General features: G+C 35.9%; 1 protein-coding gene across 2 annotated transcripts in view; it reads left to right on the top strand.

The window, feature by feature from the left end:
* The first annotated feature begins 12,642 nt into the window (after positions 1-12,642).
* LOC108735721 (cubilin) overlaps positions 12,643-26,455 on the top strand; it is a 230,979-nt gene continuing 217,166 nt past the window's right edge. For both annotated transcript variants that reach the window (XM_018467862.2, XM_018467852.2), the window contains exons 1-2: positions 12,643-12,898; positions 24,563-24,592. The gene's annotated coding sequence lies outside the window, so the exon portion shown is untranslated. The remainder of the gene's footprint in view (positions 12,899-24,562; positions 24,593-26,455) is intronic.

The raw sequence follows: 26,455 nt of genomic DNA, 5'->3' as shown, positions 1-26,455 counted from the left end.
TCTTGTTACAAAGTTCTAGATTATCTTAATTCTTTCTGATTTCAAGGTTCAAAATTCCCATATTTAGTTCGGAAAATCCACTAATTTTGCTTGTATCTTCTTCTATCAGAATATGTAGTCATTGTTTGGTTGTTGGATTTTTAAACTTTTCCTGGAGATCTATTATTTTCTAGAAGTAACAAACCTGATTCCATGATCAATTAATGACATGAAGGAGGAAATAAAAACAGTTTGAATCATGCAAATTTCAGATGAAGTCTGACTTTTGGGGACTTTCAGAGATGTTTTGAACAATGAAAATGCAGAAAGGAAGGGAACCTTCCTCCCTCCCGGTTTTGCACCACAATGTAGGATTGAGAGGCTGGTCGCCCATCAGTATTAGTCTCTAGTTAGAACGAATCATGCAAATTTCAGATGAAGTCTGACTTTTGGGGATTTCCAGAGATGTTTTGAACAATGAAAACGCAGAAAGGAAAGAACCTTCCTCCCTTCCGGTTTTTCACCACAATGTAGGATTGAGTTAGATTAGTTAGAACGAATCATGCAAATTTCAGATGAAGTCTGACTTTTGGGGGACTTCCAGAGATATTTGAATGATGAAAACGCAGATGAGACAAGCACACTACTACAACTGTGTCGTATTCTGAAGGCAGTAAGAGTAAAATATAAGAACCTTTATGATTGGAACGTACACCTGCGTGCCCTTCCTTTTCGCAGAACTTCGACATAATTAAATCACAAACAAACAACAAAAACAAATATCAGTAACGAGTGCTGTAGCAGTAGGTGGTTCAACTAATCGTTAAAAGAACGATTTGCGGTCACTGGAGACCTGGAGTGTATTAGCTATAAACTTACGAAAAGGAAGAAGAAGATCAAGAAAATTCTTCTTCTGGAAACTTGGGTTGAAACGATGATGGAGAACTTCTCGTCCATTTGTTACCTATTCAATTAAGAATGTTAGCCGGTGGACATGTTAAATGAATCATTTCGTGTGTCTAATAGAAAATAATGGAGACCGCTTGTATGTGTGTGTGCTTCGATCCAGGGTCAGAGCTATCGACTCCGCTATCAATTTTCCGAACCATTCGCACTAAATTATCCTCGCTTTTCACGAACTTTTTGCGTCTCATCTTTCTTTCACAATTGTAGCAGTTTTATCTACAAGGCCCATTGTCTTTCTGTTCCCCTACCAACCATTTAGGTATACTACATCCATTCAAATAGAACGACTTCCAAATGATAAATACTGACACGTTCCAGGCTTCCGGAATATATATCGTTCCAATATTTTTGTTAGATAAAACGAAAGTGTCGCGGGATAATCTTTTTCCAACTGTTCATGCATTGATATATTTATGACGATTCCAGTGTGTTATTTATTATGCATGAGGACGAAGGTTCTGGTCCTTTTTCCATTTCGTCTTTCCCTTTTCTTAAGATATCTACGTTTTCAAGGGGACATGTAATCAAAAGTTCTCGGCAGTCGCTGGATTGGAAAACTGTACCGATCACGTCCTTTAAATACATCCCGATAATTTACGATCCAATGACAAAGTGCACGAGACATATTCCACGGAATAAATTTCCCTGTGACGTTCTATAAAAATCGAAAACCTTCACGTCAGTTTGATAACGAATCTGCATACTGAAAAAGTCGGGAAATTCTTTTTGTTCAATTTATTCTTAAAAGAGGAATTGATTATCTGGAAAATTGTTTTTGAGTTTTCTCATAGATAACCTCAAATCTGTCCAACAATATAAAATACAGATGTAGGGCACAGATTGAATATACTTGCGATTTCAGAGTCCTAGTGTACATTTTAGAAAATACTACAAATGGCGCAGTAAACGCCATCTGTAGCACGATGCTACATTTTAGAATTACGTATGCTCCAACAAGGTCCACTTGTGTGGATATCTACTTGCTGCCTGCGACGCGCTGATGAGATCCAAAAAGATCGAAATCGCGATTCGCGTCTGGCAGTTTCGACAGAATACAGACCACTTCGAATTATTTTAAAGTGTACATTGTTTTGATCTATTGATTGATTTGAATCGTTGTCGTCGTCTTGTAAGGGTAAATGTTGCAATTATTAAGGTGGAGACATCCACGTCTCGCTTCATGTCTAATAAATTCCACGACCAGTAATTCCGGTCTCACGATAAATTAGGGATTGCATTCCATCCCGAACATTTAAATTTAAGCCGAGAAGATTAATAGAAGGGTGCCGGCGGTACAAGTTGCTTTTTTTAAGTTGTGGGGGTTGTTATGCCTCGACGTCCCGCCTGTCATCTTTAGTTAAAGAGTTAAAATTCTGACGTTGACTAATTTCGTTCCTTTATTATAATTTGCCGAAATAAAGGAGGAGGGAGAAAGAGAGAGCACTTTCGGCTTTATAAGACATGCTAGAAATTAATTAGCCCCAAACGTCTACATCGACGTGACGTTTATTGTTTCAGGGTTTTGCAACAATTTGTTTCACTTTACCGAACACTTTACATGGCGAACCTTACGCTGCCCTCAACGGCAACATAAAATAATTTACTTTCACAATATTTTTTACTTCTTTGCTCGCGGAGGGTTAATGTGGTAATTCTAAAAAGATGAGAAGCGTTGGAAGTAGAACAACAGAGAGCACCATCGAAGTCAGTAAGGAAAAGGCGAGATACGATATCTGGACACCTTCTAAAACAGGAAGGGCTAGTTGGAGACATATTAGAAGCTATCATCATAATAAGGTCGTCAGTTCTAAGATGTCTGGACACCTTCTAAAATAGGAAGGGCTAGTTGGAGACATATTAGAAGCTATCATCATAATAAGGTCGTCAGTTCTAAGATGTCTGGACACCTTCTAAAACAGGAAGGGCTAGTTGGAGACATATTAGAAGCTATCATCATAATAAGGTCGTCAGTTCTAAGACTCGGTGGACGCGCACCTCCTCACCTTTTCCTATCCTGAGCTAATCTTCGCATTTCCCTAAAACTAGAACAACCCACATCCTTAACTATTTGGGAACAGTAATCTGATCTAGGTCTACCTCTACCCCTCCTAAGTCCCGTTTCTGACTCTAATATGTCTCTGACTAGACCTTCATACCTGAGAAGGTATCCTACCAACCTATTTCGCCTATTATTGACTTCCATAGAGTCCACTGTTCTCCTATTCTTTCTAATACCACTTCATTTATAACCTTCTGTATCCACAGTATCTAATTCTAATCTATTCATCTCAACTTTTAAATTTTCCAATTTTCCTACTTGCCTCATTATCCTAACATTCCACGCTCCGACTCGTGAAATATTTCACCTACCCCTATTGCACTTATTGATGACATCCCCCGGGTAGTTTCCGCCCGGACACCCGAATGGTGGACGAGTTTACGTCCGGAATGCTTCACCCCAGAGGACGCCATCATTTTAGTTTGTTGTGTTTTACTTGGGATATCATAATGTGGTGATCTTTCCGTTGCCTTCCACATCGCAGTATTGTGGACTTCTTCCTCGGGAATCCGACACTACCCAGTCGTACGGACGGCTGGGTGTCTTCTGAAGATTTCCCCTCTTCCACGAAAACATAAAAAAAAAAGTATTGTGGATCACAGTGACATACCAATATATAATAATATATAATATCTAGTGATAATAAAAAACAGGAATAAAGTGAGGTAGATAAATATCTTGTGAGAAGTTTTATAGGTTTCGGAAAATACGATGATTCGTGGAGGTTACGATGTTGTGGAGGTGCTTTTCCAACTTGAACTGATGACCTTATGATGAAAATAAATACAACGTTCGAACAACGTTCAGGATTTTTTATGTATCTAGGGATCTATCTTTTTAGATATCTACAACAATTTAAAGACCAAATGATTCAAAAAGACAAAATCTTGACTCAGTTTTCTTGGACTCCATTATAGATTTCACGATGATATCCGGTATGATATCTTTGGGAGCGACAGTAATATTTAGGACGACATGTTGTTCACATTTAGGCAAAAGAGTATCCAGACAAGCGATGATGGATTTAATACTAATTTACTTATTACTATTAGAATTTGTTTAGATGAAAACCAAAAGTTTACGAATCAACTACCTAACTGATTAAAAATTTTATTTTTCTTGACCAAAGGAAACTAAATGAGAACTGATGACTGAGAGGAGAGGGCGGGGAGGTTAGTTTGTAAAAGCTTCTCTGGTAATTGAAGAGATAAATTGAAAGGTTTGTTTCAATTTGTATCGAAACGAATGGCTTCCTGACGTAAGCAGAGTCAACTTTTTTTAGATCGTGTAGAAAAGATGCAGATGCATTTGCGAAGGCAAAGGAATGCTCATTTATATTTTCATTGCGGCAAGCACTAGTTCACGGTTCGTTACGACTGCAAAGCTTGAAAAATCCAGTAATTGGATTCAATGGAAATTGGCATTCTTCTACTAACAAGATTCGCGCAATTCTGCTCGTTCGTCTTCTATCAAAATCGCACTGAACGGTTTCGGCGAAAAGTTCATTAATTTTTTTTTTTTTGCTCCCGTTCCTTTCCTTTCACCGAATGCTTCGTCTAATGGCAGCAGATTTTATGCATAAATAAATTTAATTACCAACTAATTAATTCCATCAAAGCAGCTGCGTTTGCCTTTTCACCGAATTGCCTAAATACACCCCAGTGCAGTAATTAATGATTGAAACGACACCATTTCTACTCCACGTTACTAATAACAAATATACAATTGCCACAATTTTTGAAGTGAAACTTCTTTACGTACGGTAGAGTAAGTTCGTTTCATGCGAGTTGCTATGTAACGAAATCATGCAACGCATTTCCTCCGCTGTCTGTCCCTATGTATGCTTAGATCTTTAAAACTACGCAACGGATTTTTATGCGGTTTTTTTTAACAGATAGAATAATTCAAGAGGAAGGTTTATATGTATAATACATTGCATAATAAGTAGAGAAACACTGATAATTTTAGAGGTTTGTAATGTAATGTCGTAAATAAACACATTTTTTTGCGCTTACATTCAAACGTTGCCTGACCTCTACGAGATAGATCAAAATAATATACTGCAGTATTGTACACCTTAAAAAGGCCTACAAAAAAGTCAGTGATGGTGTATGTCCATCTCTTAGGGATAACCCACAATAACCATTTTTTATCCATTACTTTTTACAACAATTAATGGCTTATTTACGAAGCGATTTTAAGCAATACAGCATTAATCCTTATCCAATTAAGTACTTTTAAATACAATGTGCATTTAATATAGATTAATATGGCCCTTTACAGCGTGTAATTTAAATGAATATTTTCGAAGATGTTACAGACTTAAAATGCAGGGACATAGCGGTTGCGGCCTGTACCGGTCGGTTTGTATTGTCTAATGACAAAAAAGCCGTGATTGGTGTATATAAAGACATTGTATAGTGTATTTACTATCAGCATTGCACCCTTTCGCAGCATAGTGTACAAATAATACCATTAAACCAATTCCTTAACCCCTATCCCGGTATGTTTGTGTGTTTGAAGAAGTTTCACTTCAGTAGCGTGTTGTATAATTACACGTTGTATTTTTTTTTGCTTATTGACGACATTTACGTATAATAATAATATAAAAAAACAAAACAAGTTTTTATTTTCAAACTTACTATACCACTCGATGGATTTCAGTTGAGCTTAGAATTTTACTGAATAAGTACTTAATATTCTTTTATTTGCCAGATTTTGAATTCATTGTTAAAATGTCACCCTTTTATACAGCCACATATTTATGTTCCATTTGGTTGAGTGTTGTTGTTGTTGTGTTTCAAATGTTTACTTAGACGACGTGTGCCTTTCTCTTTCATTGCTGAAGCTCACAATCAGTGCCTTCTAGCTCGGGCATCGGACGACTAGTGTGTTCTTATTTCGTGTGAAATGTGCCAGCAAATTATGGATAACATTAACTTGCAATTGTTAATACAAATAGTAAACGTAAGTAATTTCGTAGATGCAGTTAATTATTTTAAAGAAAATTGAAGAAGACGCTTATTGCGTAAAGAAGATTTTTATTCTTTTATATTTATTGTATATCAGTTACTAAACAAAATTCCTTTCGCATTAATGGCCGATAGTCCATTCGAGTTGTGCTATCTCAATGATATTGGAAACAGCCGCTCTCATTTCGGCAATAAAAACTAGTCGTTAGACGAGTAATTACTTTTTTTTTGACTTGCTAAATCAAACAACATGAATAAATGAAATGGATTTGTAATTGCTTTTTACATAAAAACTTCTTGACGTTCCAAAGAAATAAAAAATAGTTATGGGTTAGTTTTATAAATTAATCGTTGTGTAATGTTTGTTATACCTTCTTATTTTGACAATATAACGATTAAAAACGGAAGAAGATTTGAAAATTACATTAAAGAACAGTTCTTAAACCTCAAAATCAAGTTTACTTGAAACTTGAAGCTTGTAGTCTTCTTACTTCCTTGATCTTGCGACCTGTGATTTTTATTTTTTTTTTCTCTATTGAGGAGAGATCTTAAGGGTAATTATTACCCTCAACCGATGAGGTGAAAGCAGCTATCAAGTCCTGGATTGGAGAAATGGAAACGCAATGGAAGAATTCGTTACGCGTTGGGAGAAATTTTATTTCTTAGTTTTGGTATCGATTTATTATCTACTATAGGCGTTAAGCTAGATATTCTCGATAAAAATTCCATGATGCTTTTGTCTACTAAAGTTTGTAGATATCAATTTATTCACATGTCTTTGGTCTTCCATCCAAATCATATTCCAAGTTTGTCCCGATGGACTTGTTCGATATCGTAATCTCCAGTCACTCGACGGATTCAATTACCTCGGAGATGCACTTTCTTACCAAAACAAAAGTCGATGGGCTGAAATTGCAATGGCACCGAAGACGAGACAGTCTCATCGGTACGAAAACATTTTGCATACAGAAAATTCGTTTTCTGGTAAAAAGCAAATTGCTACGACTCAATGTCTACGTCGATGGTGTAGAGACGTATATAGAGGCGTTCGCGTGTGCTACGAAAAATTTACCGTCATGGTGCGATGGTGGTCTCGGGTCGTATGCAGGAAAATCGAATAAAGTCCCTTGCTATGGGAATAAAATCTAATTCTACATCGAATTTACGAATTTTTCTCTCAAGCCATTTTGAATTACTTACCTTTATCGGGATTTAGATTACGTAGTTATCTATTGGCTGTAGTTTTGATAATATTTACCGAAAGTTTATGTAGGGTAGACAGATGGAACTCTCAGAATACGCACTAATTAACATTTTAAAAGTTATATGTTTTTAAAATACATTTCCTCCACTATTTGGGCAAAGTCCTTAACAAAACAGCTTCAAAGTTCTTAAAACCGTAATTCCATTTTAAAATTCAAGGACATCGAATTACAAATTACTAAGTGTTTCGAAAAAGTTTGAAGCTATTTTGATTGCAAATTGCACAGGACTAACTCCTTTACCAAGTTCAAACTCCTTGTTCATCAGGGGGCATGAATTATGTGCTGGTCAATTTGGAAAGGCGATGTAGGCAATAAATTATTGGTTACGAAAGGGCAATTTTCCCATCCTGATCTACATGTCGAGCAATATAAGAACTAGTCCTCCTCCTGTTGAAGCTTCTACTATTATAAGATGAGTTATAAGTATGGAAAATTAATTCCTTTTTACTCCACAGTTTTACTGCGCTCTTCGCCTTTCTAAATTGACTCTTGCTCTTGGCCGCGAGTGGTATCGAATGAAATGTAGATGCATCTACATTATGTGTCAAAAACATTGAAAGACACTGCTAATATGACTTTGTACAGGGTTGTTCCAAAGTTGAGTTCACGGTAGCATCGAAAATCTCTAGCGTACGTTTATTAATATTATTGTTTGTACTATTTGTTGGTTTGTTATAAATAAATACGTCGCTGTTTAATTTTTGCGCGTATTTTTTTGTGACTTTACCGAGAGACCTCCAGGAAATTGAAAGCTTTCGACCGATGTTCGGTTCTGAACTCAATATTGCTGGCCGTTTTGTTCTCTTTCCTTTTCTTCCATTTCTTTCTCTATCGTTCTTCATCTATATTTTATAACTGCCTTCGGTCTGAATGTAAAAATGTCTTGGCAAGTTTGCCGCAAAACCGAAAATGTATCCTTATCAAGGGTAAAAATGTAAGTCAACGTTTTCAGAATAAACCGCCCCAGGTGAATCAGATCAAAGGGAATGTTCTCAAGTTCCATCGAACTCTTGTGTTGCCTGAACATGAATCTTACGCTAAAAAAATTTTATTCTNGTTTTAAGTTACCTATATTTTGATGACTTAGCCATTTAGCGTTTCTTTCCTCATGGAGCAGGCTGTGGTGTGAACATATAATTTAATGACTTAGCGGACATTTCCTTGTGAATCGGACTATAGTTTTAAGTTACCTATATTTTGATGACTTAGCCATTTAGCGTTTCTTTCCTCATGGAGCAGGCTGTGGTGTGAACATATAATTTAATGACTTAGCGGACATTTCCTTGTGAATCGAACTATAGTTTTAAGTTACCTATATTTTGATGACTTAGCCATTTAGCGTTTCTTTCCTCATGGAGCAGGCTGTGGTGTGAACATATAATTTAATGACTTAGCGGACATTTCCTTGTGAATCGGACTATAGTTTTAAGTTACCTATATTTTGATGACTTAGCCATTTAGCGTTTCTTTCCTCATGGAGCAGGCTGTGGTGTGAACATATAATTTAATGACTTAGCGGACATTTCCTTGTGAATCGAACTATAGTTTTAAGTTACCTATATTTTGATGACTTAGCCATTTAGCGTTTCTTTCCTCATGGAGCAGGCTGTGGTGTGAACATATAATTTAATGACTTAGCGGACATTTCCTTGTGAATCGGACTATAGTTTTAAGTTACCTATATTTTGATGACTTAGCCATTTAGCGTTTCTTTCCTCATGGAGCAGGCTGTGGTGTGAACATATAATTTAATGACTTAGCGGACATTTCCTTGTGAATCGAACTATAGTTTTAAGTTACCTATATTTTGATGACTTAGCCATTTAGCGTTTCTTTCCTCATGGAGCAGGCTGTGGTGTGAACATATAATTTAATGACTTAGCGGACATTTCCTTGTGAATCGGACTATAGTTTTAAGTTACCTATATTTTGATGACTTAGCCATTTAGCGTTTCTTTCCTCATGGAGCAGGCTGTGGTGTGAACATATAATTTAATGACTTAGCGGACATTTCCTTGTGAATCGAACTATAGTTTTAAGTTACCTATATTTTGATGACTTAGCCATTTAGCGTTTCTTTCCTCATGGAGCAGGCTGTGGTGTGAACATATAATTTAATGACTTAGCGGACATTTCCTTGTGAATCGGACTATAGTTTTAAGTTACCTATATTTTGATGACTTAGCCATTTAGCGTTTCTTTCCTCATGGAGCAGGCTGTGGTGTGAACATATAATTTAATGACTTAGCGGACATTTCCTTGTGAATCGAACTATAGTTTTAAGTTACCTATATTTTGATGACTTAGCCATTTAGCGTTTCTTTCCTCATGGAGCAGGCTGTGGTGTGAACATATAATTTAATGACTTAGCGGACATTTCCTTGTGAATCGGACTATAGTTTTAAGTTACCTATATTTTGATGACTTAGCCATTTAGCGTTTCTTTCCTCATGGAGCAGGCTGTGGTGTGAACATATAATTTAATGACTTAGCGGACATTTCCTTGTGAATCGAACTATAGTTTTAAGTTACCTATATTTTGATGACTTAGCCATTTAGCGTTTCTTTCCTCATGGAGCAGGCTGTGGTGTGAACATATAATTTAATGACTTAGCGGACATTTCCTTGTGAATCGGACTATAGTTTTAAGTTACCTATATTTTGATGACTTAGCCATTTAGCGTTTCTTTCCTCATGGAGCAGGCTGTGGTGTGAACATATAATTTAATGACTTAGCGGACATTTCCTTGTGAATCGAACTATAGTTTTAAGTTACCTATATTTTGATGACTTAGCCATTTAGCGTTTCTTTCCTCATGGAGCAGGCTGTGGTGTGAACATATAATTTAATGACTTAGCGGACATTTCCTTGTGAATCGGACTATAGTTTTAAGTTACCTATATTTTGATGACTTAGCCATTTAGCGTTTCTTTCCTCATGGAGCAGGCTGTGGTGTGAACATATAATTTAATGACTTAGCGGACATTTCCTTGTGAATCGAACTATAGTTTTAAGTTACCTATATTTTGATGACTTAGCCATTTAGCGTTTCTTTCCTCATGGAGCAGGCTGTGGTGTGAACATATAATTTAATGACTTAGCGGACATTTCCTTGTGAATCGGACTATAGTTTTAAGTTACCTATATTTTGATGACTTAGCCATTTAGCGTTTCTTTCCTCATGGAGCAGGCTGTGGTGTGAACATATAATTTAATGACTTAGCGGACATTTCCTTGTGAATCGAACTATAGTTTTAAGTTACCTATATTTTGATGACTTAGCCATTTAGCGTTTCTTTCCTCATGGAGCAGGCTGTGGTGTGAACATATAATTTAATGACTTAGCGGACATTTCCTTGTGAATCGGACTATAGTTTTAAGTTACCTATATTTTGATGACTTAGCCATTTAGCGTTTCTTTCCTCATGGAGCAGGCTGTGGTGTGAACATATAATTTAATGACTTAGCGGACATTTCCTTGTGAATCGAACTATAGTTTTAAGTTACCTATATTTTGATGACTTAGCCATTTAGCGTTTCTTTCCTCATGGAGCAGGCTGTGGTGTGAACATATAATTTAATGACGTAGCGGACATTTCCCTGTGAATCCGACTATAGATTTAAGTTGCGCATATTTTAATGACTTTGCCGATCTTTCGTTCTTATTAAGAGGTGGCGGTAAGAAAGTAGACGTTTTACATGACAAATAGAACTATCTTGGCGAGCCAAGGGGAGTAGGTAATAACTTTTTACAGGTCGGCAGGTGGGTTCTCGAAATGAAACATGACCGTACTAGCATAAGTGTGAAATTAACCCTTACAAACGGACGATAAATTAGATATGAACACGCATATATAGATCTACGTCCACCTATACAAGTATGCATATCTATGCACATAGACACTTAATATATGGGTTTAAATTAAACGTAAAGCCGAGTAATGGCTTAGGTTTGTATCTCACGTTACGTTATTAAATTAGACCAGTCGGTAGCCATTTAACCGGCGCTTTTATTATTCATGATGCCGCCACGGATGCGTTCGTTTAATGGTCAAAGTTGATATTTAATTATACTCGTTATGAATTCATGAATATTTAATTGAAAACAAAAGCTCAGTTTGCATCGAAAGTGTAACTGTAACGTTTCGTACGGTTCTGAGCATTTACCCAAAAACCAATTCAATCAACTTGCTCTGACTGTTTTTAATTCTGCTTTTCAAAATTTGCCACCGTACTTAATAGGGTAGAATTAAAATCATTCTAAAGGCTAGGAGTTGCCTTTGTATTTTACGGGAAGAATTTGAATGGAGTAGGTGGTTCGAATACATCAAAACATTAGTGCATTGTGCGAATACGATGGACAGGTAGACATTTGCAATGTCTTTACGTTCTCGACGTGATCGAATTAGGAACAACAGAGAAATGAGTGGAAAAAGAAGAAAGTTTTATAGGTTATACTTCCATTTTACAAACAATATACCACCTATTGTCGCATATAACGCTGCTACATTTCTTGTAGTCCATTTTCATTAAGTTCCTTCCATGTTCCTCATTTTTTGACGTCAAAATGGCGGCGGTTTTTTCATTTGACATTATGACGACGTTTATAACATCTTTTTTACATAATTATCACGTTTGTACCACAAATAATTTTATAAAATAAAATAATTCGAAGTGGTCTGTATTCTGTCGAAACTGCCAGAAGCGNAAACGTTGGCTGACCTCTACGAGATAGATCAAAATAATATACTGCAGTATTGTACACCTTAAAAAGGCCTACAAAAAAGTCAGTGATGGTGTATGTCCATCTCTTAGGGATAACCCACAATAACCATTTTTTATCCATTACTTTTTACAACAATTAATGGCTTATTTACGAAGCGATTTTAAGCAATACAGCATTAATCCTTATCCAATTAAGTACTTTTAAATACAATGTGCATTTAATATAGATTAATATGGCCCTTTACAGCATGTAATTTAAATGAATATTTTCGAAGATGTTACAGACTTAAAATGCAGGGACATAGCGGTTGCGGCCTGTACCGGTCGGTTTGTATTGTCTAATGACAAAAAAGCCGTGATTGGTGTATATAAAGACATTGTATAGTGTATTTACTATCAGCATTGCACCCTTTCGCAGCATAGTGTACAAATAATACCATTAAACCAATTCCTTAACCCCTATCCCGGTATGTTTGTGTGTTTGAAGAAGTTTCACTTCAGTAGCGTGTTGTATAATTACACGTTGTATTTTTTTTTGCTTATTGACGACATTTACGTATAATAATAATATAAAAAAACAAAACAAGTTTTTATTTTCAAACTTACTATACCACTCGATGGATTTCAGTTGAGCTTAGAATTTTACTGAATAAGTACTTAATATTCTTTTATTTGCCAGATTTTGAATTCATTGTTAAAATGTCACCCTTTTATACAGCCACATATTTATGTTCCATTTGGTTGAGTGTTGTTGTTGTTGTGTTTCAAATGTTTACTTAGACGACGTGTGCCTTTCTCTTTCATTGCTGAAGCTCACAATCAGTGCCTTCTAGCTCGGGCATCGGACGACTAGTGTGTTCTTATTTCGTGTGAAATGTGCCAGCAAATTATGGATAACATTAACTTGCAATTGTTAATACAAATAGTAAACGTAAGTAATTTCGTAGATGCAGTTAATTATTTTAAAGAAAATTGAAGAAGACGCTTATTGCGTAAAGAAGATTTTTATTCTTTTATATTTATTGTATATCAGTTACTAAACAAAATTCCTTTCGCATTAATGGCCGATAGTCCATTCGAGTTGTGCTATCTCAATGATATTGGAAACAGCCGCTCTCATTTCGGCAATAAAAACTAGTCGTTAGACGAGTAATTACTTTTTTTTTGACTTGCTAAATCAAACAACATGAATAAATGAAATGGATTTGTAATTGCTTTTTACATAAAAACTTCTTGACGTTCCAAAGAAATAAAAAATAGTTATGGGTTAGTTTTATAAATTAATCGTTGTGTAATGTTTGTTATACCTTCTTATTTTGACAATATAACGATTAAAAACGGAAGAAGATTTGAAANTCTCCTAACACATGCTTAAAATACAGCTACCTCTCCATAAGCCCAGTATAAGCATATACATGAAAAGAACAGGAAGTCCAGAATATAGGTTATGTATATGTCGAAGATTTCCCCCATGTGGCGATTATTGTTTTCATAATCTCCTAACACATGCTTAAAATACAGCTACCTCTCCATAAGCCCAGTATAAGCATATACATGAAAAGAACAGGAAGTCCAGAATATAGGTTATGTATATGTCGAAGATTTCCCCCATGTGGCGATTATTGTTTTCATAATCTCCTAACACATGCTTAAAATACAGCTACCTCTCCATAAGCCCAGTATAAGCATATACATGAAAAGAACAGGAAGTCCAGAATATAGGTTATGTATATGTCGAAGATTTCCCCCATGTGGCGATTATTGTTTTCATAATCTCCTAACACATGCTTAAAATACAGCTACCTCTCCATAAGCCCAGTATAAGCATATACATGAAAAGAACAGGAAGTCCAGAATATAGGTTATGTATATGTCGAAGATTTCCCCCATGTGGCGATTATTGTTTTCATAATCTCCTAACACATGCTTAAAATACAGCTACCTCTCCATAAGCCCAGTATAAGCATATACATGAAAAGAACAGGAAGTCCAGAATATAGGTTATGTATATGTCGAAGATTTCCCCCATGTGGCGATTATTGTTTTCATAATCTCCTAACACATGCTTAAAATACAGCTACCTCTCCATAAGCCCAGTATAAGCATATACATGAAAAGAACAGGAAGTCCAGAATATAGGTTATGTATATGTCGAAGATTTCCCCCATGTGGCGATTATTGTTTTCATAATCTCCTAACACATGCTTAAAATACAGCTACCTCTCCATAAGCCCAGTATAAGCATATACATGAAAAGAACAGGAAGTCCAGAATATAGGTTATGTATATGTCGAAGATTTCCCCCATGTGGCGATTATTGTTTTCATAATCTCCTAACACATGCTTAAAATACAGCTACCTCTCCATAAGCCCAGTATAAGCATATACATGAAAAGAACAGGAAGTCCAGAATATAGGTTATGTATATGTCGAAGATTTCCCCCATGTGGCGATTATTGTTTTCATAATCTCCTAACACATGCTTAAAATACAGCTACCTCTCCATAAGCCCAGTATAAGCATATACATGAAAAGAACAGGAAGTCCAGAATATAGGTTATGTATATGTCGAAGATTTCCCCCATGTGGCGATTATTGTTTTCATAATCTCCTAACACATGCTTAAAATACAGCTACCTCTCCATAAGCCCAGTATAAGCATATACATGAAAAGAACAGGAAGTCCAGAATATAGGTTATGTATATGTCGAAGATTTCCCCCATGTGGCGATTATTGTTTTCATAATCTCCTAACACATGCTTAAAATACAGCTACCTCTCCATAAGCCCAGTATAAGCATATACATGAAAAGAACAGGAAGTCCAGAATATAGGTTATGTATATGTCGAAGATTTCCCCCATGTGGCGATTATTGTTTTCATAATCTCCTAACACATGCTTAAAATACAGCTACCTCTCCATAAGCCCAGTATAAGCATATACATGAAAAGAACAGGAAGTCCAGAATATAGGTTATGTATATGTCGAAGATTTCCCCCATGTGGCGATTATTGTTTTCATAATCTCCTAACACATGCTTAAAATACAGCTACCTCTCCATAAGCCCAGTATAAGCATATACATGAAAAGAACAGGAAGTCCAGAATATAGGTTATGTATATGTCGAAGATTTCCCCCATGTGGCGATTATTGTTTTCATAATCTCCTAACACATGCTTAAAATACAGCTACCTCTCCATAAGCCCAGTATAAGCATATACATGAAAAGAACAGGAAGTCCAGAATATAGGTTATGTATATGTCGAAGATTTCCCCCATGTGGCGATTATTGTTTTCATAATCTCCTAACACATGCTTAAAATACAGCTACCTCTCCATAAGCCCAGTATAAGCATATACATGAAAAGAACAGGAAGTCCAGAATATAGGTTATGTATATGTCGAAGATTTCCCCCATGTGGCGATTATTGTTTTCATAATCTCCTAACACATGCTTAAAATACAGCTACCTCTCCATAAGCCCAGTATAAGCATATACATGAAAAGAACAGGAAGTCCAGAATATAGGTTATGTATATGTCGAAGATTTCCCCCATGTGGCGATTATTGTTTTCATAATCTCCTAACACATGCTTAAAATACAGCTACCTCTCCATAAGCCCAGTATAAGCATATACATGAAAAGAACAGGAAGTCCAGAATATAGGTTATGTATATGTCGAAGATTTCCCCCATGTGGCGATTATTGTTTTCATAATCTCCTAACACATGCTTAAAATACAGCTACCTCTCCATAAGCCCAGTATAAGCATATACATGAAAAGAACAGGAAGTCCAGAATATAGGTTATGTATATGTCGAAGATTTCCCCCATGTGGCGATTATTGTTTTCATAATCTCCTAACACATGCTTAAAATACAGCTACCTCTCCATAAGCCCAGTATAAGCATATACATGAAAAGAACAGGAAGTCCAGAATATAGGTTATGTATATGTCGAAGATTTCCCCCATGTGGCGATTATTGTTTTCATAATCTCCTAACACATGCTTAAAATACAGCTACCTCTCCATAAGCCCAGTATAAGCATATACATGAAAAGAACAGGAAGTCCAGAATATAGGTTATGTATATGTCGAAGATTTCCCCCATGTGGCGATTATTGTTTTCATAATCTCCTAACACATGCTTAAAATACAGCTACCTCTCCATAAGCCCAGTATAAGCATATACATGAAAAGAACAGGAAGTCCAGAATATAGGTTATGTATATGTCGAAGATTTCCCCCATGTGGCGATTATTGTTTTCATAATCTCCTAACACATGCTTAAAATACAGCTACCTCTCCATAAGCCCAGTATAAGCATATACATGAAAAGAACAGGAAGTCCAGAATATAGGTTATGTATATGTCGAAGATTTCCCCCATGTGGCGATTATTGTTTTCATAATCTCCTAACACATGCTTAAAATACAGCTACCTCTCCATAAGCCCAGTATAAGCATATACATGAAAAGAACAGGAAGTCCAGAATATAGGTTATGTATATGTCGAAGATTTCCCCCATGTGGCGATTATTGTTTTCATAATCTCCTAACACATGCTTAAAATACAGCTACCTCTCCATAAGCCCAGTATAAGCATATACATGAAAAGAACAGGAAGTCCAGAATATAGGTTATGTATATGTCGAAGATTTCCCCCATGTGGCGATTATTGTTTTCATAATCTCCTAACACATGCTTAAAATACAGCTACCTCTCCATAAGCCCAGTATAAGCATATACATGAAAAGAACAGGAAGTCCAGAATATAGGTTATGTATATGTCGAAGATTTCCCCCATGTGGCGATTATTGTTTTCATAATCTCCTAACACATGCTTAAAATACAGCTACCTCTCCATAAGCCCAGTATAAGCATATACATGAAAAGAACAGGAAGTCCAGAATATAGGTTATGTATATGTCGAAGATTTCCCCCATGTGGCGATTATTGTTTTCATAATCTCCTAACACATGCTTAAAATACAGCTACCTCTCCATAAGCCCAGTATAAGCATATACATGAAAAGAACAGGAAGTCCAGAATATAGGTTATGTATATGTCGAAGATTTCCCCCATGTGGCGATTATTGTTTTCATAATCTCCTAACACATGCTTAAAATACAGCTACCTCTCCATAAGCCCAGTATAAGCATATACATGAAAAGAACAGGAAGTCCAGAATATAGGTTATGTATATGTCGAAGATTTCCCCCATGTGGCGATTATTGTTTTCATAATCTCCTAACACATGCTTAAAATACAGCTACCTCTCCATAAGCCCAGTATAAGCATATACATGAAAAGAACAGGAAGTCCAGAATATAGGTTATGTATATGTCGAAGATTTCCCCCATGTGGCGATTATTGTTTTCATAATCTCCTAACACATGCTTAAAATACAGCTACCTCTCCATAAGCCCAGTATAAGCATATACATGAAAAGAACAGGAAGTCCAGAATATAGGTTATGTATATGTCGAAGATTTCCCCCATGTGGCGATTATTGTTTTCATAATCTCCTAACACATGCTTAAAATACAGCTACCTCTCCATAAGCCCAGTATAAGCATATACATGAAAAGAACAGGAAGTCCAGAATATAGGTTATGTATATGTCGAAGATTTCCCCCATGTGGCGATTATTGTTTTCATAATCTCCTAACACATGCTTAAAATACAGCTACCTCTCCATAAGCCCAGTATAAGCATATACATGAAAAGAACAGGAAGTCCAGAATATAGGTTATGTATATGTCGAAGATTTCCCCCATGTGGCGATTATTGTTTTCATAATCTCCTAACACATGCTTAAAATACAGCTACCTCTCCATAAGCCCAGTATAAGCATATACATGAAAAGAACAGGAAGTCCAGAATATAGGTTATGTATATGTCGAAGATTTCCCCCATGTGGCGATTATTGTTTTCATAATCTCCTAACACATGCTTAAAATACAGCTACCTCTCCATAAGCCCAGTATAAGCATATACATGAAAAGAACAGGAAGTCCAGAATATAGGTTATGTATATGTCGAAGATTTCCCCCATGTGGCGATTATTGTTTTCATAATCTCCTAACACATGCTTAAAATACAGCTACCTCTCCATAAGCCCAGTATAAGCATATACATGAAAAGAACAGGAAGTCCAGAATATAGGTTATGTATATGTCGAAGATTTCCCCCATGTGGCGATTATTGTTTTCATAATCTCCTAACACATGCTTAAAATACAGCTACCTCTCCATAAGCCCAGTATAAGCATATACATGAAAAGAACAGGAAGTCCAGAATATAGGTTATGTATATGTCGAAGATTTCCCCCATGTGGCGATTATTGTTTTCATAATCTCCTAACACATGCTTAAAATACAGCTACCTCTCCATAAGCCCAGTATAAGCATATACATGAAAAGAACAGGAAGTCCAGAATATAGGTTATGTATATGTCGAAGATTTCCCCCATGTGGCGATTATTGTTTTCATAATCTCCTAACACATGCTTAAAATACAGCTACCTCTCCATAAGCCCAGTATAAGCATATACATGAAAAGAACAGGAAGTCCAGAATATAGGTTATGTATATGTCGAAGATTTCCCCCATGTGGCGATTATTGTTTTCATAATCTCCTAACACATGCTTAAAATACAGCTACCTCTCCATAAGCCCAGTATAAGCATATACATGAAAAGAACAGGAAGTCCAGAATATAGGTTATGTATATGTCGAAGATTTCCCCCATGTGGCGATTATTGTTTTCATAATCTCCTAACACATGCTTAAAATACAGCTACCTCTCCATAAGCCCAGTATAAGCATATACATGAAAAGAACAGGAAGTCCAGAATATAGGTTATGTATATGTCGAAGATTTCCCCCATGTGGCGATTATTGTTTTCATAATCTCCTAACACATGCTTAAAATACAGCTACCTCTCCATAAGCCCAGTATAAGCATATACATGAAAAGAACAGGAAGTCCAGAATATAGGTTATGTATATGTCGAAGATTTCCCCCATGTGGCGATTATTGTTTTCATAATCTCCTAACACATGCTTAAAATACAGCTACCTCTCCATAAGCCCAGTATAAGCATATACATGAAAAGAACAGGAAGTCCAGAATATAGGTTATGTATATGTCGAAGATTTCCCCCATGTGGCGATTATTGTTTTCATAATCTCCTAACACATGCTTAAAATACAGCTACCTCTCCATAAGCCCAGTATAAGCATATACATGAAAAGAACAGGAAGTCCAGAATATAGGTTATGTATATGTCGAAGATTTCCCCCATGTGGCGATTATTGTTTTCATAATCTCCTAACACATGCTTAAAATACAGCTACCTCTCCATAAGCCCAGTATAAGCATATACATGAAAAGAACAGGAAGTCCAGAATATAGGTTATGTATATGTCGAAGATTTCCCCCATGTGGCGATTATTGTTTTCATAATCTCCTAACACATGCTTAAAATACAGCTACCTCTCCATAAGCCCAGTATAAGCATATACATGAAAAGAACAGGAAGTCCAGAATATAGGTTATGTATATGTCGAAGATTTCCCCCATGTGGCGATTATTGTTTTCATAATCTCCTAACACATGCTTAAAATACAGCTACCTCTCCATAAGCCCAGTATAAGCATATACATGAAAAGAACAGGAAGTCCAGAATATAGGTTATGTATATGTCGAAGATTTCCCCCATGTGGCGATTATTGTTTTCATAATCTCCTAACACATGCTTAAAATACAGCTACCTCTCCATAAGCCCAGTATAAGCATATACATGAAAAGAACAGGAAGTCCAGAATATAGGTTATGTATATGTCGAAGATTTCCCCCATGTGGCGATTATTGTTTTCATAATCTCCTAACACATGCTTAAAATACAGCTACCTCTCCATAAGCCCAGTATAAGCATATACATGAAAAGAACAGGAAGTCCAGAATATAGGTTATGTATATGTCGAAGATTTCACCCATGTGGCGATTATTGTTTTCATAATCTCCTAACACATGCTTAAAGTTATCTTCCTCCTTTCACATATTCTACAATTTCCTATTTTTTCCGATATCTACATCCTCTACAGTGATTCCCTGTCCTAAATTTTGCGCTTCCTATTTTTAAATACCTTTCCACTCAGTCTCCCTGCCAGTCCCTCCATATTATCTCCTTTACATCCACCACATATCTAGACCTCTCCATTTTTCTTAAATCCTCCTCTCTTATTATTTCTCTGCATCTATTCCTCACCATTTCTCCTACACTTATCTGTTCCCTGAACCACTCTCATCAACTCCTGAGTGATTTTTAAACATCTTCAACGTTCCATCCCCCTCTCCATAATAGCTACATTTCACCCCTATTTTCATTATCCTCCTCCATCCTATTTATTTTGCATATATCACCCCCCCCCCTTCTTCCATCATCCCCAACTTCAACCAATTAATCTGTTGCCTTCCTTAAATGTCCCTCTTGGAACTAGAGCTATTTTATTTCGGTATATAATTGAGAATAAAGATATCGTAGCTAAAAAAATCAATTGATTGATAAGCTTGTCAAAAATGTCATCAAAATCATTTATTAGTGGAAAAATGTGATTATACGGTGCTTAGGTAGAAAATAACCCACCATGTTGCAGAAACAGCATTTGTTGATCACCCAATTGGTACATGGTAGAGGTGTAATTGAGTCAATGCTTTTGGAATGTACAATATGAATGCAATAGGGACTCTGGCTCTGATGCTTGTTTAGGTGTTTACTGGACAGGGAGGAATTTAAAGGACCGGGAGGACGCCGGTTCGATTACGGGTCCGTCTGCCTTGGTCCAAGTTTTTTTGTGGATTCCTTGGATCACTTAGGCAAATGCTGAGGCAGTAATATTCCACAGATAATCTTTCATTCTCTTCTGTCTTCATTTCGTCCGTCTCATCTTTCTCACCCGAACTACCACCCACCCATTCCCACGATTCCTGAAAGGAGGCTAAAGAGGGCCTTCAGCCCTTCTTTTCAGCGTAGTCCGGAGGGACTGCCCTTTCACCAGCATTACTGGCTGATGGCAGTGAAGTACCCAAAAATTTAAAGGACTTGCCCCCTTGGAAAGATTTCAATAAAGCTGTACAAGGTGATCCACAAGGTCATACAACTTGAAACACAAAAAAGGTATTGACCTGTATACCAGGTATTTTCAAATTTTTTGAACAAGAAATGTTCGAAACAAATTAAACGTTGAAACCGAAGCTGAAAGTACAAATTATTTACTTAACAAAAACAGTTTATACATCGAAATCGTTTTGTAGAAATATCTTAAATCCGTAAAACTCCCTACCGAAACTTTGAACGATTTCTTGTCTACCCCATCAGAGTTTTTGTTGAGTTTAAAAACTTTTTGCTCCACCGTCGCTATTCAGTGAAGGGATTTGCTGGAACGACATTAATTTTGTTCGCTTTAATTTAACAGAGGTGGTGCTATTTATTCGCGCAAATAGGTCTTGCAGTTCCTTAGAGGTGTCGTGCGACGTGTACGTGTGTATCAGAGACTTAAGAATTTGCGAGAATTAGCGCAAAGACCGTAAAGCTTTCTACTTCGATTAAATTTAAAGTGTATGTCGTAGTAGGCGTCTTATAAACAAAAACTCAACTTGTTTCATTTTGCGCCATTTTAATGTCTCTAAGATATCGCATGTAACGTAAAATTGGCGCAGGTAATCTCATCTGTTATGAGAAACTGAAACTAAAAGTTTTAGTGAATGAATTAAGAATTAACGTCAATCGGGGTACAAGGTAATGTTTGGTTCCTAATTTGGGCTTTATCAAAGTAGGTTTTTGTAGTTACAAATTATTATATACTAAATGCTGTAGAATATAGATATTGTAATGTTCGTGGGTTAAAATTAACTTCAAAGACTGATAACGACAAAAACTATTTATTTACACTAATTATTAAAGAACTTAAAAACACTATTAAATTATTACTATTTCTGGATTCACTTCTGCAACGGTCAATTTATTTCTTCTTCTCTCGTCGATCGTCTCTTCCTTTAAATACTCTTTTGTTTGCTTTCTGGAACCTTCTGGAAACATCCGGATAGTTTATTTTTCTCTTTGAATTGTTTTTCTGCTTTCACAGAACGCAGGTACGACACACACCTTTACAAAAACGGCGCACATGAAGAAAGGCGCCCGAGGCCAGTCGGCGAATCGATAAGCCGTTCACGCACACGTGTGCTCGATCGCACACAAACACACTCGTGCTCGTTACAATATATATCTTTTGGCACAATACAGTTGGATGGACATTTCAAATACATTAGTTAGTAGTCCATTTCCGTAGATGACGGTACACTGTCATACCTTCATGTTATATAAAGACGCTTATGGGAACAGTCAGTGACGTGCTGATGAGATCGAATAATAGATTAAAAATCGAGATTCACGTTTGGTTGTTACAGTAAATTGCTGACCAAGAATTATAAACATTGTTCTTTATTGTCTGTAATTTTATGGAATAGCCATTGGGCTGTAAATCACATCCTGCAGATAGTAATGCGGTGGTCAAGAAAGAAAAATCGAAAAGAAGGACGCTTTATCTAACAGCTATAAATCCAAAAATCGCTGGAACTTTTAATTCGTCTTTGTAATTTATGAGTCATAACATATTAAAAATTATAGATAACAATATTTCATCAAACTCCAAGTTTCACGACCATTTGATAATGAAAGAGGTTATGTTTAGCAGAGTTTCGAAACGTTATTTGTGGAAAAGAACCCTTTGCGTCAATAATATCAATACATACCTGCTGGTAAACTTTTAGAATTAAAGCACTTGGTTACTTAATACACGCGGCTGTCAATTTATCACGATTTATAAACCATAACAATGAAGAATGTACTTTCTGTCTAAAAGCAGGTTCTCACTTCCGCGAGTTTCCATTCTTCGAGCGTTCGAATATTAATCAAGTTCCAAACTGAAAGTCACCGGGATTTCATTTGATTCTTTCCGAAGTGCACAGAGGAAAAAATAGAAAGAGAATGAGAGAACGAGAAGACGAGAGAGAAATAAAGAAAGAACAAACTTAACGTAAACAGTTTTAAAACTTATCAAAATGTCAGACGAAAAAGAAACTAATTTATAAGATGGCGCACAAAAAGTGGCTACTTACTACACAGATTTCGAGCAGTTTTCGCATTAATCAAACTAAAAAGATTACATCGATGAGCTTTTAAAAGTCGTAAGTCGCGTTGGAAAAACAGAATTGCGCTGACGTCCCAACAAATTACTTTTTTCGTGTCAAAACGGACCTCCTTCGTGATAATTTTCAGTCTCTTTTTCAGTTCTTCCCTTCACCTTCTACTGATACGTCTAATTGATCCTCGTCGCCCGTTTTCGTTTAAGAGCTTCACTGGTCCAAAGTTAGAAGATGGATTACCCGTCTCCTAAAAGGATTTGATCTAGCCGACTGGAATCTGCTACCATCGACACCATTTGACCCCAAAACAGACAAAATCAATCCCCTAGATACTGAAATTTATAAATTGTTTCTCTTCCAAATTATTTAGATAGATTTCACTGTCAATCTTTAACTCCGGAAAGTCACTCCGTATTTGTTTTCTTTTTCATCCAATAACGAACTATCACAGCACCTTCAAACAGCCTGTCTTTCATTTAACTGAAGTTATAGTAAATACTACAAATGGCGCAGTAAACGCCATCTGTAGCACGATGCTACATTTTAGGATTACGTATGCTCCAACAAGGTCCACTTGTGTGGATATCTACTTACTTAAAACGAATCCCGGTGTAGCTAACCTCAACGTGATAGGTACGTTAGCTTAATCGNCCGCAAAACCGAAAATGTATCCTTATCAAGGGTAAAAATGTAAGTCAACGTTTTCAGAATAAACCGCCCCAGGTGAATCAGATCAAAGGGAATGTTCTCAAGTTCCATCGAACTCTTGTGTTGCCTGAACATGAATCTTACGCTAAAAAAATTTTATTCTTTAGGTAAATGAACTCGAACACACAAGGCAAAGAACTGTAGTACGCCTACTGTAGATAATTGTCCAACTGATTGAATAATTCCGGTTACCTATTTAAATGGAAATGAAAACAATATAATTATTAAATATGAATGTCATTTAATTAATCCCCAAAAAGGTAAATCATATTATCGAAAACGTTTCCATTTTCGACCAATCCAAATGTAATTGTTATTAATTTTTTAGTAGATATACATATGGTAATGATTTTCGAATTTAATTAAGAGCGTTATTGGGAAATTAAATTAAAATATAATTAACAATAAAGCTTAGAGACTGTATATACCAGCACAGTACTGGCTTCGATTCCAAATGTATTGAATGATGATCAAAATAGTGAATCTATACGCTTATTATTAAATTAACTAATTTTGGGAATATAATTTTGTATTACGAGTGTAGAACGTTAAGTTATTGGTTAGTTGATTATATCGCCATCTGTAGATATTTACTCCCAACTAAGTGTTTCGTAATGTTACACAAGATCCAAAGATGTATTGTATTAATAATTTCTTTTGTTTTTTTTTTTCAGGAGAACAAAGGGGAGATGATGCTTTATCTGGTGAGTTGTTTTTTTATGTATTTATTTGTATGTTTTGTTTAAAACTTAACTAACGTTAGGTATTATGTAAGTACATACTAGGATGTTACCATTTATAGTTATTGTCATTGCAAAGGTAATAGAAACAGCTTTATGTCATAAAATTATGTCGTAACACTTCGGAATTCATTACAACTTATGATAATATGGGCTGTCTGTTTTGGAAACAAGAAAAGCCATAATTGACAAAGTGTCTATTCGCTTTCACTCTGTACTACAAATGCAACGTTATATATTTTAATTTAACGTTTTCATATAAACATAACATGTAGAGTGCTACCAACTAGAGGGTAGTTTTTAATTATGAAAGACAATTTCGATTTTATCTTTATAAAAGCGTAAGTGATTTAATTTTGTATTTTGATGACTTTCTGCACTTTTTCTTGTGAATCAGACTCTAGTTTAAAATTAAATTTTAATGACTAAGAGGACTTCTCCCTGAATTGTAATTTAAAATTATATTTTGATTTCTTCTTGTCAATAGAACTATAGTTCAAAGTTACCTATTTTTATTCATTTATCTTTTTAATGGACCTTCTCTATTGAAACGGATTATTGTTCAAAATTATAATTTAATGACCTAGCGGACTTTTCCTTGTGAATCGGACTGTAGGTAGTTTTAATTTACCTATACTTTCATAACTTAGCCACTTATCGTTAGCGGTCCCTTCATCATGAAGTAGTCTGTGGTGTTAACGTATAATTTAATGGCTTAGCGGATTTTTTCTTGTGAATCAGACTATAGTTCAATGTTACCTGTATTTTACTAATTTATATATTTAGTGAACCTTTCCTGGTTCAAAATTATAACTTAATAACTCAGTGAACTTTCCCTTATGGATCGACTTTAGTTATTACCTACATTTTAATGACATAGCCGCTTAACGTTAGCGTTTTTTTTCCTCGTGAAGCAGACTGTGGTGTAAATATATAATTTAATGACTTAGCGGACTTTTCCTTGTGAATCCGACTATAGCTTAATGTTAGCTGTATTTTACTAATTAATATATTTAGTGGTCCTTTCCTGGTTCAAAATTATAACTTAATAACTCAGTGAACTTTTCCTTATGAATCGACTCTAGTTATTGCCTATGTTTTAATGACTTAGCCACTTAACGTTAGCGTTTCGTTTCTCGTGAAGCAGACTGTGGTGTAAATATATAATTTAATGACTTAGCGGACTTTTCCTTGTGAATCCGACTATAGTTCAATGTTAGCTGTATTTTACTGACTAATCTTTTTAGTGGGCCTTTCCCGGTACAAAAATTATAATTTAATGACTTAGTGAACTTGTCCTTGTGAATCGGACTATAGTTATTACCTGTATTTTAATGACTTAGCCACTTATCTTTAGCGTTTCTTTCCTCATAGAGCAGACTGTGGTGTTAACATATAATTTAATGACTTAGCGGACATTTCCTTGTGAATCGAACTATAGTTTTAAGTTACCTATATTTTGATGACTTAGCCATTTAGCGTTTCTTTCCTCATGGAGCAGGCTGTGGTGTGAACATATAATTTAATGACGTAGCGGACATTTCCCTGTGAATCCGACTATAGATTTAAGTTGCGCATATTTTAATGACTTTGCCGATCTTTCGTTCTTATTAAGAGGTGGCGGTAAGAAAGTAGACGTTTTACATGACAAATAGAACTATCTTGGCGAGCCAAGGGGAGTAGGTAATAACTTTTTACAGGTCGGCAGGTGGGTTCTCGAAATGAAACATGACCGTACTAGCATAAGTGTGAAATTAACCCTTACAAACGGACGATAAATTAGATATGAACACGCATATATAGATCTACGTCCACCTATACAAGTAT

The sequence above is a fragment of the Agrilus planipennis genome, unplaced genomic scaffold, assembly GCF_000699045.2.
Source record: "Agrilus planipennis isolate EAB-ADULT unplaced genomic scaffold, Apla_2.0 scaffold5, whole genome shotgun sequence".
Taxonomy (NCBI): domain Eukaryota; kingdom Metazoa; phylum Arthropoda; class Insecta; order Coleoptera; family Buprestidae; genus Agrilus; species Agrilus planipennis.
This window is presented reverse-complemented; position numbering and strand designations above follow the sequence as displayed.